The sequence below is a fragment of the Convolutriloba macropyga genome, chromosome 5, assembly GCF_964194025.1.
Source record: "Convolutriloba macropyga chromosome 5, txConMacr16.3, whole genome shotgun sequence".
Classification (NCBI taxonomy): Eukaryota; Metazoa; Xenacoelomorpha; order Acoela; family Convolutidae; genus Convolutriloba; species Convolutriloba macropyga.
In genome coordinates this window covers 76,609,280-76,619,653 of record NC_134472.1, presented here as the reverse complement: position 1 = coordinate 76,619,653, position 10,374 = coordinate 76,609,280, and the positions used below count along the sequence as shown (strand labels likewise).

At 32.8% G+C, this 10,374-nt stretch overlaps 1 protein-coding gene across 13 annotated transcripts in view; it reads left to right on the top strand.

Moving 5' to 3' along the window:
* Positions 1–2,255: 2,255 nt before the first annotated feature.
* The window catches only part of LOC142339667 (membrane-associated transporter protein-like), a 38,554-nt gene continuing 30,435 nt past the window's right edge, over positions 2,256–10,374 (top strand). For 3 of the 13 annotated variants that reach the window (XM_075389877.1, XM_075389876.1, XM_075389872.1), the window contains exon 1: positions 3,179–3,742. The gene's annotated coding sequence lies outside the window, so the exon portion shown is untranslated. The other 10 variants (XM_075389879.1, XM_075389873.1, XM_075389875.1 and 7 more) reach the window with 9 other exon arrangements.

Genomic DNA, 10,374 nt, shown 5'->3' with positions numbered 1-10,374 from the left:
CGATAAGAGTTCGAAGGCGAGAAGTGTCACCTTCCTATTATTTCCTTCTCTCACTTTTTATTTTGAACATAGGCGTCTTTTTATCCGATCAGAAATATTTTGAGTGTATGGCCAGCCGCTCGCTTAGTCAATTTGGGGCCAGACACAACTTATTTTAAATCCACTTCATTCTTTTCATTCTATTCAGCCAGCCGCTCGCTTAGTAAACTTGGTGCTGAACAGATCACCAAAAACATCAAAACAAAAGCTAATTACGGCAATTATCAATTTAATCAAGCTTCGTTTCCTTTTGAAATCCTTATTTCAGTCTTTTTACCATCTATTTCATACTCCACTGAATTAAATTAAACAAGAGAAACACTTCATCATCTAGCTTTGTGCTGCGCGCGGTTTGGTTTCAGTGGTTTTATGGTTAGGTCAGCGTAGCACTTTTAATCAAGCACTTCTTATTTTTCGTCAGTTTTGATTTTTTTAATTCACCTTCCTTTATGAAATTAAAACAAAGTTCATTTTAACTTTTTCAGTCCTTCCTTTTCGAACAGAAGATTTCAGCATTTGTTCTCCTTAGACTGACGACTATTATTTTATACGAATCAAGATCATTTGTTTTATACTACCTATCTGCTTTAATTGGTTGGAAGTTAAATCGTATTGCGATCGAAAAAGTATTGAAAATATGCGCCATCAAACATGGAACTTAGCGCGGACAGCTAACTCGATATTAGCAATGCGAGCGTGGGTTCGAGACTCAGGATGAGCCAATTCCATCCGTCTCAATTCTTCAGACAATTCCAAACTGAGAACAATAAAACTATGATGCCCATCACCTCCAAAAACAGAAGAAAACTTAGTGCCATGCGCTAATATTGATTAAAATTCTGACATCTACACAATGAGGTTCGAGTCCCACCAACGTCATCAAACTTTTAATATCCTGAAATTTTATTTTTTTGTTTTAATTAATCAACAGTATTTGTTACTTACCTTGTGATAATGAAAATTGCCGATCACACCATCTCCTACGAGGCTAGCCATGTATCCGATCCATTATTTTTTTGAAATGCCAAATTCAGCCATTAGAAGCCCTCCATGGTGCTTGAAATGGCTGAGTGCGCCGGATGCAGAAGAAGTCTTTAATACAACAGGAACAGAAACTCAGTTTTAACGAGAACTTTCTTCTTCAATACTTCTTTTTAAACTGAAACTCTTTCTTAATATGTATTAAACTTCTTTTAACGAATGGTTGTACATAAATTGTGTAATTGTGGTTAATTGCGTGCCCAACTTTGCATATGATACTGTACGTTTGGGTCTTTTGGCGGATCACAAACTGATGACGGGGAATCACATAAGTGAGTCCTGCCGAATGAAATTTTCAAAACACATAAACTGTTTAAAAATTTATGCAAAAAATAGATGTATGATTCTTGGCATTCATACTAGGATCATATATGATTTCTTAGTAGTCATACAATAATCGTACTAGGAAATACGTTATGATTTGTATGATACCATATATGATCCTTGTATGACTACTAAGAAGTGGTGACCCGGGTATTTAAAACTGTATTTTGTGCTCAATTTCAGCACGCTCAATTTGCCTATTTAGATTTTTTTCTTTATGACAGTCGCTAAAACGCACCCCAATCCCACGTGACATATTAATGTACGATTATTTATTAACGCATGGGGGGTAGGGGCTTAAGGTTGGGGGTGGAGTTTCACTAAAGCGGAAAAGGGCACAAATTATCATCGTTTTTTTCGCTTGTTCTGTTATTTTAGGCCAAGAACCTGAAAAAGGGGTCAGAGTTCATGGTTTTGATGATGGGTATCATTGATAAACAACAATTCAGCCAACGTCAACTGGGGCTCTAATTAACCAAAATTATTCTGAATACTTTAATCAAGTTCCTTTTCATCTATAATAGTAGAACAATGTATCTCTTTTTATTGTGGCGTGTAAGAAGAGTACATTCTTGTTTTGATCAAAAGTTGAAAGCTTTGGACCAGCGAGGTCTCTCGCTGGGCACAACACCAGTCTCTTTCCCAGTACCTCGGTGGATAATTTGGCCCGCGGATGTCTTGTGTTAGGAGCAGGGGGAATATGATATCTTTTTCTATTTCTCTCCAGTTTAGAAATTCAATTCAAATTTTACCCAAACAACACCCAGTTGCATCTTCTCACAACTTCACTACATAAGACATGCCCCGGGCTAACTTCGTTCTATCTCCCATATTTTACAATCTGAGCATTGTGAAAATGTTTAGATAATTCTTTTTAATGCCTCCAATTCTTATTATACAAAGGCTATAAAACCGTATCTTTTTATATTTTTCTTTTTCCCAATTTTACTACAATTTGCGTCGGTGCACCAAACAAAAATAACCGATTATGATGGCTAATTTCATGACGTTATTTTTTTACATATTTATTGAGAGAAACATGGTAATGTAAAGTTTTTTTAGTTGGAAGTACATTTTAGATGTAACCACTTATTTGTTATAACTTGGGGGGCAGAGTTTTTAAATTTTTAATAATCTCCAGCGGTTTAAGCTGGGACAACGACAGAGCAACGTTAATTTCCAAATCAGTGGGTAAGAAAATCGAAACTTAATCCATTATAATTACACTTCCCTTCCCAAATTTACACCTTAGTTTTTTCCCAAAATAGTTCATTCAACATACCTCTCGAATTTCAGAAAACAATCAACAATTACTCTGGCTTGAAATAGTGTCGAAACTCCATTTAGCAGAAACTTTTTAATTCTATTTTTCAGCCAATAATTTTGCCTAAATCACTACGAAGAAATAAAAATTTAATTATTGCGTCCTCGAATAATATTGAAAATCTTAACATACGAAAGTTAAATTGACAATAACTGATATTTTTCAACGAACTGCCGATTTTTTTTTCAAAATCTGAAAACCATTCCTTGACCTTTATTATCCTGATAAAGCAACGCCTGCAAGCTGCTATGCGCATTTTGTCTCAAGTTAATTATATCTGTTAAATTAGACATAATTTGACACTATCAGGAACTAATTTCCTGCATTTGAGAGCTGATTTTCCTTAAAAAAGGCCAAATCTGACCCCTTATTCCACAATTCTCCATTTCTCTGGTAATCTTGATAATATCAAAATGATATCAGTATTAGCGTGTTGATACTGAACGCATATTTTTATATCAAAGTAAGTCCAATATTTTCCCAAAAACTAATTTTTCATTTTTCGATTTATAACACGGGAGTTGAGTGATGCAAGTTTGTTTGTTTATTTGCTCGGTACCCTACCTGCATGTTTTACAAACAATATTGATTATTTTCTCTATTTGCAACTTGCGGACAATCACACAACACAGCAATTGTTAAACAAAAACGGACACAAACAACAAAAAGGGGATAAATTTGCTCAAAACAAACTGTAAAGTCTTGGCTTTGATTTGGGAAGAAACAAAGTTCACTTTTGGGATGTAAATTTCTTTATGGTTTGCTCCCTCTTACAATTAGAGTTCCCTTGAGAGTGGATGGGAGAGAGAAAGACACAAAATTGCAAGCATAAAAATTTTATGACTGCTTTATACTCTCCAGTTTTTAGAGCACTTTCTTTACCTCATCAAAATTGAACTCAAGTGTATATCTCTCTATTTATACACATTTACACTTTAGTACTGTTTTCATTTTACTTATTTGTACCATTATAACCTATTGTTTTTATTCTGACACACATTTTATCTTCTGATTGTTAGTTATATTGACAATAATTATAACCTTTCCTCGACCCGTACAGATTGAATTCTATATTCATATTAAAGTTGTGAAAAAACAATTTTTTTAATATAATTAGAGTTGAGTTTCTTCAGCTGAAATGGGCTATCAATTTTAGCGAACTTAGAGAACATCTGGTAAGAATCAATGCATAGGAGGTCAACATCCAGTCTGCAAAAAACCATTATGCAAAAAAAATCTTTTCACAAACGTTAACAATATACGTAGAGAAAGCAGAGAAGTTATCAGTGTTGAAAGATTGCAATTATAACTAATAACCATTGCTAAACTGTAAAATTAATTAATAACGCAAGAACAATCAAAATAAACAGCTGCAATTTCTCTCAATAGCTCCAAGACTTCTAACAACTAGAGTCGAGTGAAAAAGAAATTCCATCTCATTATTTATATGCTTTATTGAACAAAAGACGGAACAAGTATTGGAGTAAAGCGTGATTTCGGGACAAGATTTTTAAAGTGATGAAATCTGAACTGTGCTATTTAGAAGAAGTTCAAGAACTTAAATCATCTGAGGCAGCGGACTGGAACAAAAAACATGACAAATTTACCTTAAAGGAGTAAAATGTTGTAAAATTAGCAGCAATGACGAAATGATAGAAATAAAGACAGCTATTTTTAAATTGGAACTTATTGTTTTGCGCTTGATTATAAATGCGTTGTAGAACCACTTAACACAGTTCCTCGTTTGTTTTCATTTTTTATCAGCAAAATTTTTATTGGGGAGATTTAAAGCGTTATTATCCGAAATCTGCGTATTGTGTGCACAAAAAACGTAATTTTTGCTCCCAGGAACCCAATCAAATCAAAAATGTTCTCGATTTAAGCTCGTTAGTTTTTATTGAAACTATTTTTATTCCAATATATTTAATTATGGTTCATCCCAACGCTTAGAAGCAGTCATGTTTAATCCAATTAAGACCATTATCTATACTAAAAAAACATTATCTATACAATTGAACACAAATTAAAATATTACTGATATTCCCTTTAGAAATGTGAAGCAGATAAATAAATGCATTATCAATTTTGGCTGAACGTCGCCTTTCTTCGTTTCGAATTAGATAGAACTTACAATTGAAACACTCTCAAAATCTTGTGAATCTTATGAGCTGTCTCAAAAACTAATTTGATTTATATATACTTTCAATGTTTCCAATTACACTATATTGGACAATCAAGACGTCAATGAGCTATAAATATTTTTCATATACGTACAAATTTTTGTGTTTTAAGACAAAGAATTAAAACCTAAGAGTTTTCCATTTATCCCTATTTAAATTTAATTTGCGCTGGTTCATTAAACGAAATCATCTGATTAGGATCGATAAATTTGTGGCAATTATTTTGTAGCAAAATATTTCGTTCAGAATGCTTGGTAATAAAAATTACAAGTACGTTCTTGTGATAACCGATAGTTTCCTTATTAATTGTTGAGCAGATTGTTGACTTTATCTTAAAAATCGCAACCGCATGAGGATGGGACAACGATAGAGAAATTCTAACCTCCAAATCAGCTTGGTAGAAATGAAATTATAGCTATTTAAATTCTAAGATGAGTGATAAATCAGTAAAGTTCATTTTTGAGTTTTTTATTTGTATTTGGTGGTTTTTGTTCCATTAATCAAATCAAAACAGTTGCCCTAATGTCAGCAAAATCAAGTTTCACAATATGTACAAAATTAAAATGACTTTGCCATATGAATATATATATATATATATATATATATATATATATATATATATATATATATATAAATCTCTTGAATAAAAAAGAATTTCGTTGAAAAATTATTATATTATTTTTTGTTTGCTCAAAAAAAAACATTTTCAGTGTGTTTTTGATGCATTGAGATAATAAATGACAAATCACAAATCAGCCTTTATAAATGTCCATTTCTTTTTGTTAATTATCTTTTTCTTTTAAAAACAGGAAAATTTTAAATTTTAAAAAGTGCGTTTTAATGTGACAATGCAAGATAAACTTTTAAAAGCATAATATTGGCAATCTGCTGATGAGAAAAAATCCAATGAATTGAGTGTATGTCATTTTACAATGCAAAATTGAATCACGTTTGCATCGAAGAGGCACAAAGTGCTTGGCGTGATAGCCGAGAGGTAAGGTGTGTGATTCGCACGCAATGATTTTGAGTTCAATCCCCTGCCTCCATGAAACTGTCTGTGTAAGGATGAGCTCTTACTTAACCATAGCTTCAGGTTGACCATAGCCTGACAAATGTTGGCTGCAATGATGGTAACAGGTGAAAGTTTCAGACGCAAAAAAGTGGCCATAGTCACCAAAAAAGAGCAATGTTGCTCATAAAAAGAACAGTCTGAAATGTGGGGAATAATAAGAAAAAGGGCAGCTGAGAACCGGCTGCAGTAGCCTAATGCTGTTACGGAACCAAAATTATTATTATTATGAGAGGCACAACGTTACACCGAATTGGTACTGATTAGCAACTTTGAAAGCAATGAAACTTGAATGCGTTGTTTAAAAAATAGCCGAATCTATAGGAGTCAGAAAAAAATCTTCACCTTTGCCAAGCTGAGTTACAAATTCAGCGACATCCAAGATACAATTCAAGACCTAGAGAATTTTTGTGCTTTAATATATCTGCATTTCAAGATAAAATTCACGCTGACCATAAGTTCAATGTCTTGAGAGTTTTTAAACATTTAAATTGTTTTTCCTCAAATTTAACGTTAGGGTTGACAGAACGGACAGTTACAATTGCAATAATCTGCCAAAGGTGTTTCAGTGTTTTAACATTTGACTGTCAATTATTGATTTGCGTCAATTGAATTTGAGGATTTTTTAAAGGCACCCAATTTAGTTGAGGTTTTCCTCGGCAGAAATGGAAAAGGAAATTAAAATTTGTGGGGTTCTTGGACTAAAGCATGTTAATATTTCCAAATAAACGTATTTTTAACAAAAATATATATGGGTTTCAATACAATTTCTAAATCTCACTTGTTGACTGGATAATAAACTATTTCATTTTTGCTATGGGCACAGGGACAGGATATTTTTACACAGACACAGAGACACAACCTTGGCCTATTAATGCCACCTGAACATGCTCTCAATCACTGCTTGCTTCATTATTTCTGTTTTGTTATTGATGGCAAACAAATATCTCTAAACAACTTCAATTTTTTTTCAATTCTCTGAAAGAATTTTTCTCACTTTTCTACTCAGCTATACCTTAAACGGGAAGGTTCAAAAATTTGTTTCACTAAAAGTCAACAGGAAGGTTATGGGATAAATCCCTAAATTGAAATGTTTTAATGCAGACAGCGAAGCATAAGCACAACAGTAATGTTTAAGGATAATCAGGTTTTAATTTATCATGAAAACTTTCTGCTGTGCTTTTGTAAAATTTTTAAAGAAATAAAATTAAAATAGCGAGACACAATGAGCTTAGCGAGATTCAACTCTGAGTAAAAACTTTTTAAAGACTGACTTAAAATTAGAATAAAACGCCAACGAATGAACGAACTTGGGAGAAACTATTTATAACATCCAATCAGGTAATAAAACTCAAAATTAGCAGATTTTCAATAGTAGACAAAATGTTGCCAGCTAGTGTCTTCTCAGGAGTCCAACAAACCCTTTCACGCTCAAACATAAGTTCCAACGAGAGATAAATAAACTGAGTGGTCAATTGAAAGATTTTCGGTACAATTTTTAAAACAAACAAGGGGGCTCGGTAATATGCATACGCACATAATGATCGGACCCCGCTCATCCACGATCTTGACTTGGCAACAAAGTGATGAAGAGACAGAAAGCTTTCAAAAACATACATATCGTTCAATAACTCACAAATGGAACAAAATAATGCCACGTTAGAAGGCCGATGAAACTTGTTGTTAATAGTACTACTAGAAAAAATCATAAAATCAAATAACAAACATTAATTACGACCAAAACTCCAAGTCTAGATTGCAAGAACCATAACAAGATCAAACTGGAATCAGATAAAACCTAAACAAAACAAACTAACCTATACACCATTAGAAAAAAATGGGACCTGTCCTCAATCGACTGGGTAAGAGCTCGACAAAAATAGCAAAAAGATGCGAAGTTCAAAAACAACGTTTCTCTTTTTGAAAACAATTATTTTCGAAGTAATTATTACCATTAGATATGAACTGAAATCACTAAAATGTTGATTTAAATCTCCATATTAAGCAATTGAGAGCCGTCATTATCAAGTGTACGTCATAGGACAATAAAAAGAAGGAAAAAAACCCGCAAAAATAAAAAGTTCAGTTCAAATTTGCCCGAAATTGACAGTGAAGTCGTTAAAAACATAGACTTGTCGCTAAGAGCATTAGCAATGCTAAGTTATACAATATTTCAAAGCCTTTGGGACCTGCCACCTGCCATTAATGTTTTATTTTAAAGAGAAATCAAAAATTCTATAAAATGTACAAGTATATAAAATCACAAACATTTTATTAAATCTCGTTGTAAGAGTAGTGACAAAGACAAAAAAATGACTGCAATTGAAACTGGTATAAAGATTAAAAAATACCTCACTTGAAAGGGATTGTGACCTGTCCTTGCAGAGAATAAGTTACAAATCGACTGAAAAAAATTAAAAATAACGAAGCTCAAAAATTCAAATGTGTTTTTGAAAACAAATGATATCAAAAGTCATAACAGACATAGGATTTCGGCAAAACAAAATGAATTAGGTTGCAACACCTTAGAAAGCCAATTTCTCCTGTGTTTAATCAGACTAAGTCACAGAACTACAAAGTAACAACAAATACAGGCAAAAGCCAAGACATCACAAACAGTTTTGCGACGCCACAGATTTAGAGGCTCTAAATTTTGTTGCAAGATGTTTTCTGCAAGAACTTTAAATAATCACTTGCTTCTCATCTTAACATCAAAGGGTCTTCCTCATGAAAAGACTACGGAGAAATGTCAACAAAATGAAACCCAAAAATTGAACAGCAAGGAATTTCCGAATACTTTATGAAATTAAAAGGTCGAAGTCGTCATTCAAAACATATAACAAAAACATTGTTTGAATCAACAAAAGTATTTGAGGGTTTTTTTAGTGAGATTTAGTTACATGGTGACAAAAATGAGGGCAAAAGCGACACAGATGAGAAACGTTTTTTTTATTTGATTTTAAAACCACTAAAACAAATAGCTATAAAAGAGAATCATTAAATAAGTTGAGTTATGCGTCCTAGGGAAGCATTTGAGACTTATCATTTTCAGGTCATTAATACGGAAATTTGGTCATTAATACGGAAAAGTTGAAAAAAAAACAATGGAATATCGTCTACTATTCACAAAACTTTGAATCTCGATAACTCCCTGTAAAAAGCGAAAATCAAAAAAAATCTTTTCCATTACACATTCTACGCTGGACGGGCTTTCTAATGATACTAGTCACAACTCTCTACGATGATTATATCGATAGGCCAAAATTGACTGAACAAAAAACGCATTTGTATATATAGTTCTTCCCCCCTCTAAAGTGGGTCGGAACAAAAATGAATCTGATCCTTCCCTTGTTAGGGATTAGATTCCATATTAAAAGTTTCTTTGGAGCTCAAACCTAGTTTCGGTTTTTAAAGTTCCGCAGTAAAGCAACCTTTGTTTGTAGAACTGACAAAGATGCAAGTTCACCGCAGTGTTGACGTAATTTTAAATAATTCCATTGTGTTCCCATTTCAGTTGATCTAGGGATATTATCTCTGAGTATCAAGTAAAAGTTTTGGGCGGCAAGCACAATTAACAAAATTTTGTCTAATTTCTTATAGCAGACCTCCGACATCTTAAAGATCAAGGTATGCAAATGTTCTTTTCTCCAATTTTTTTTTTCAAAGTATCTCCCACTTTTTTAATTAATAGGAACAAAAACAACCGGTAAAAATAGACGGCGTCAGATTTTTCTATTTCTTTATTTTACACGATTTGGCAATAGCTTCAAAATGATTGAATTCAAATAGAAATATTAAAATTTTATTCAAAACAAAGTTTCGTTTTTTAACAAGGGATGCAAATCATACTTTTTTCCAGATTAAGCATTTCCTACTACGATGAAAACTAATTATTTCAGAGAAACGAACAGTAAGATCTTTTTTTTCTAAAATTTAAAAAAATTGCCACTGCAATTTGCAGTTACTGGATTTTAACAGAATAATAGGTTAAATGACTGCTGAAATCACAGAAAATCTAGCACGAATCCAGATTTAACCCAGATGTGAAACAGAATTTTGAAGATTCTTTATCATTATCAGAGTTACATAACCCCGCATGAAACATGCACCAAGAGGTTTTGTTCCGGCTGGGTACATAAGAAAATTTGCATACTATAGTTTTGCATTGGAAAAATGTTGCAATTGTCATTGCAATGATTTTGGCTTCATACAATCTGGCACTCCAAAGAATTTGCACGTTAAAGTTTGCACGTGCGTGTTTAAACTAGAACTAGGCTTCACATTATTTTCAATAATGAAGTTATTTCTTAGATGACAGACAGCTCCTCGCTTTTTCTTTCTTTAATAGAAATTTCACTGCTGGTCTAACATTGGTTTTTATGCTCAAATGGAGTAAG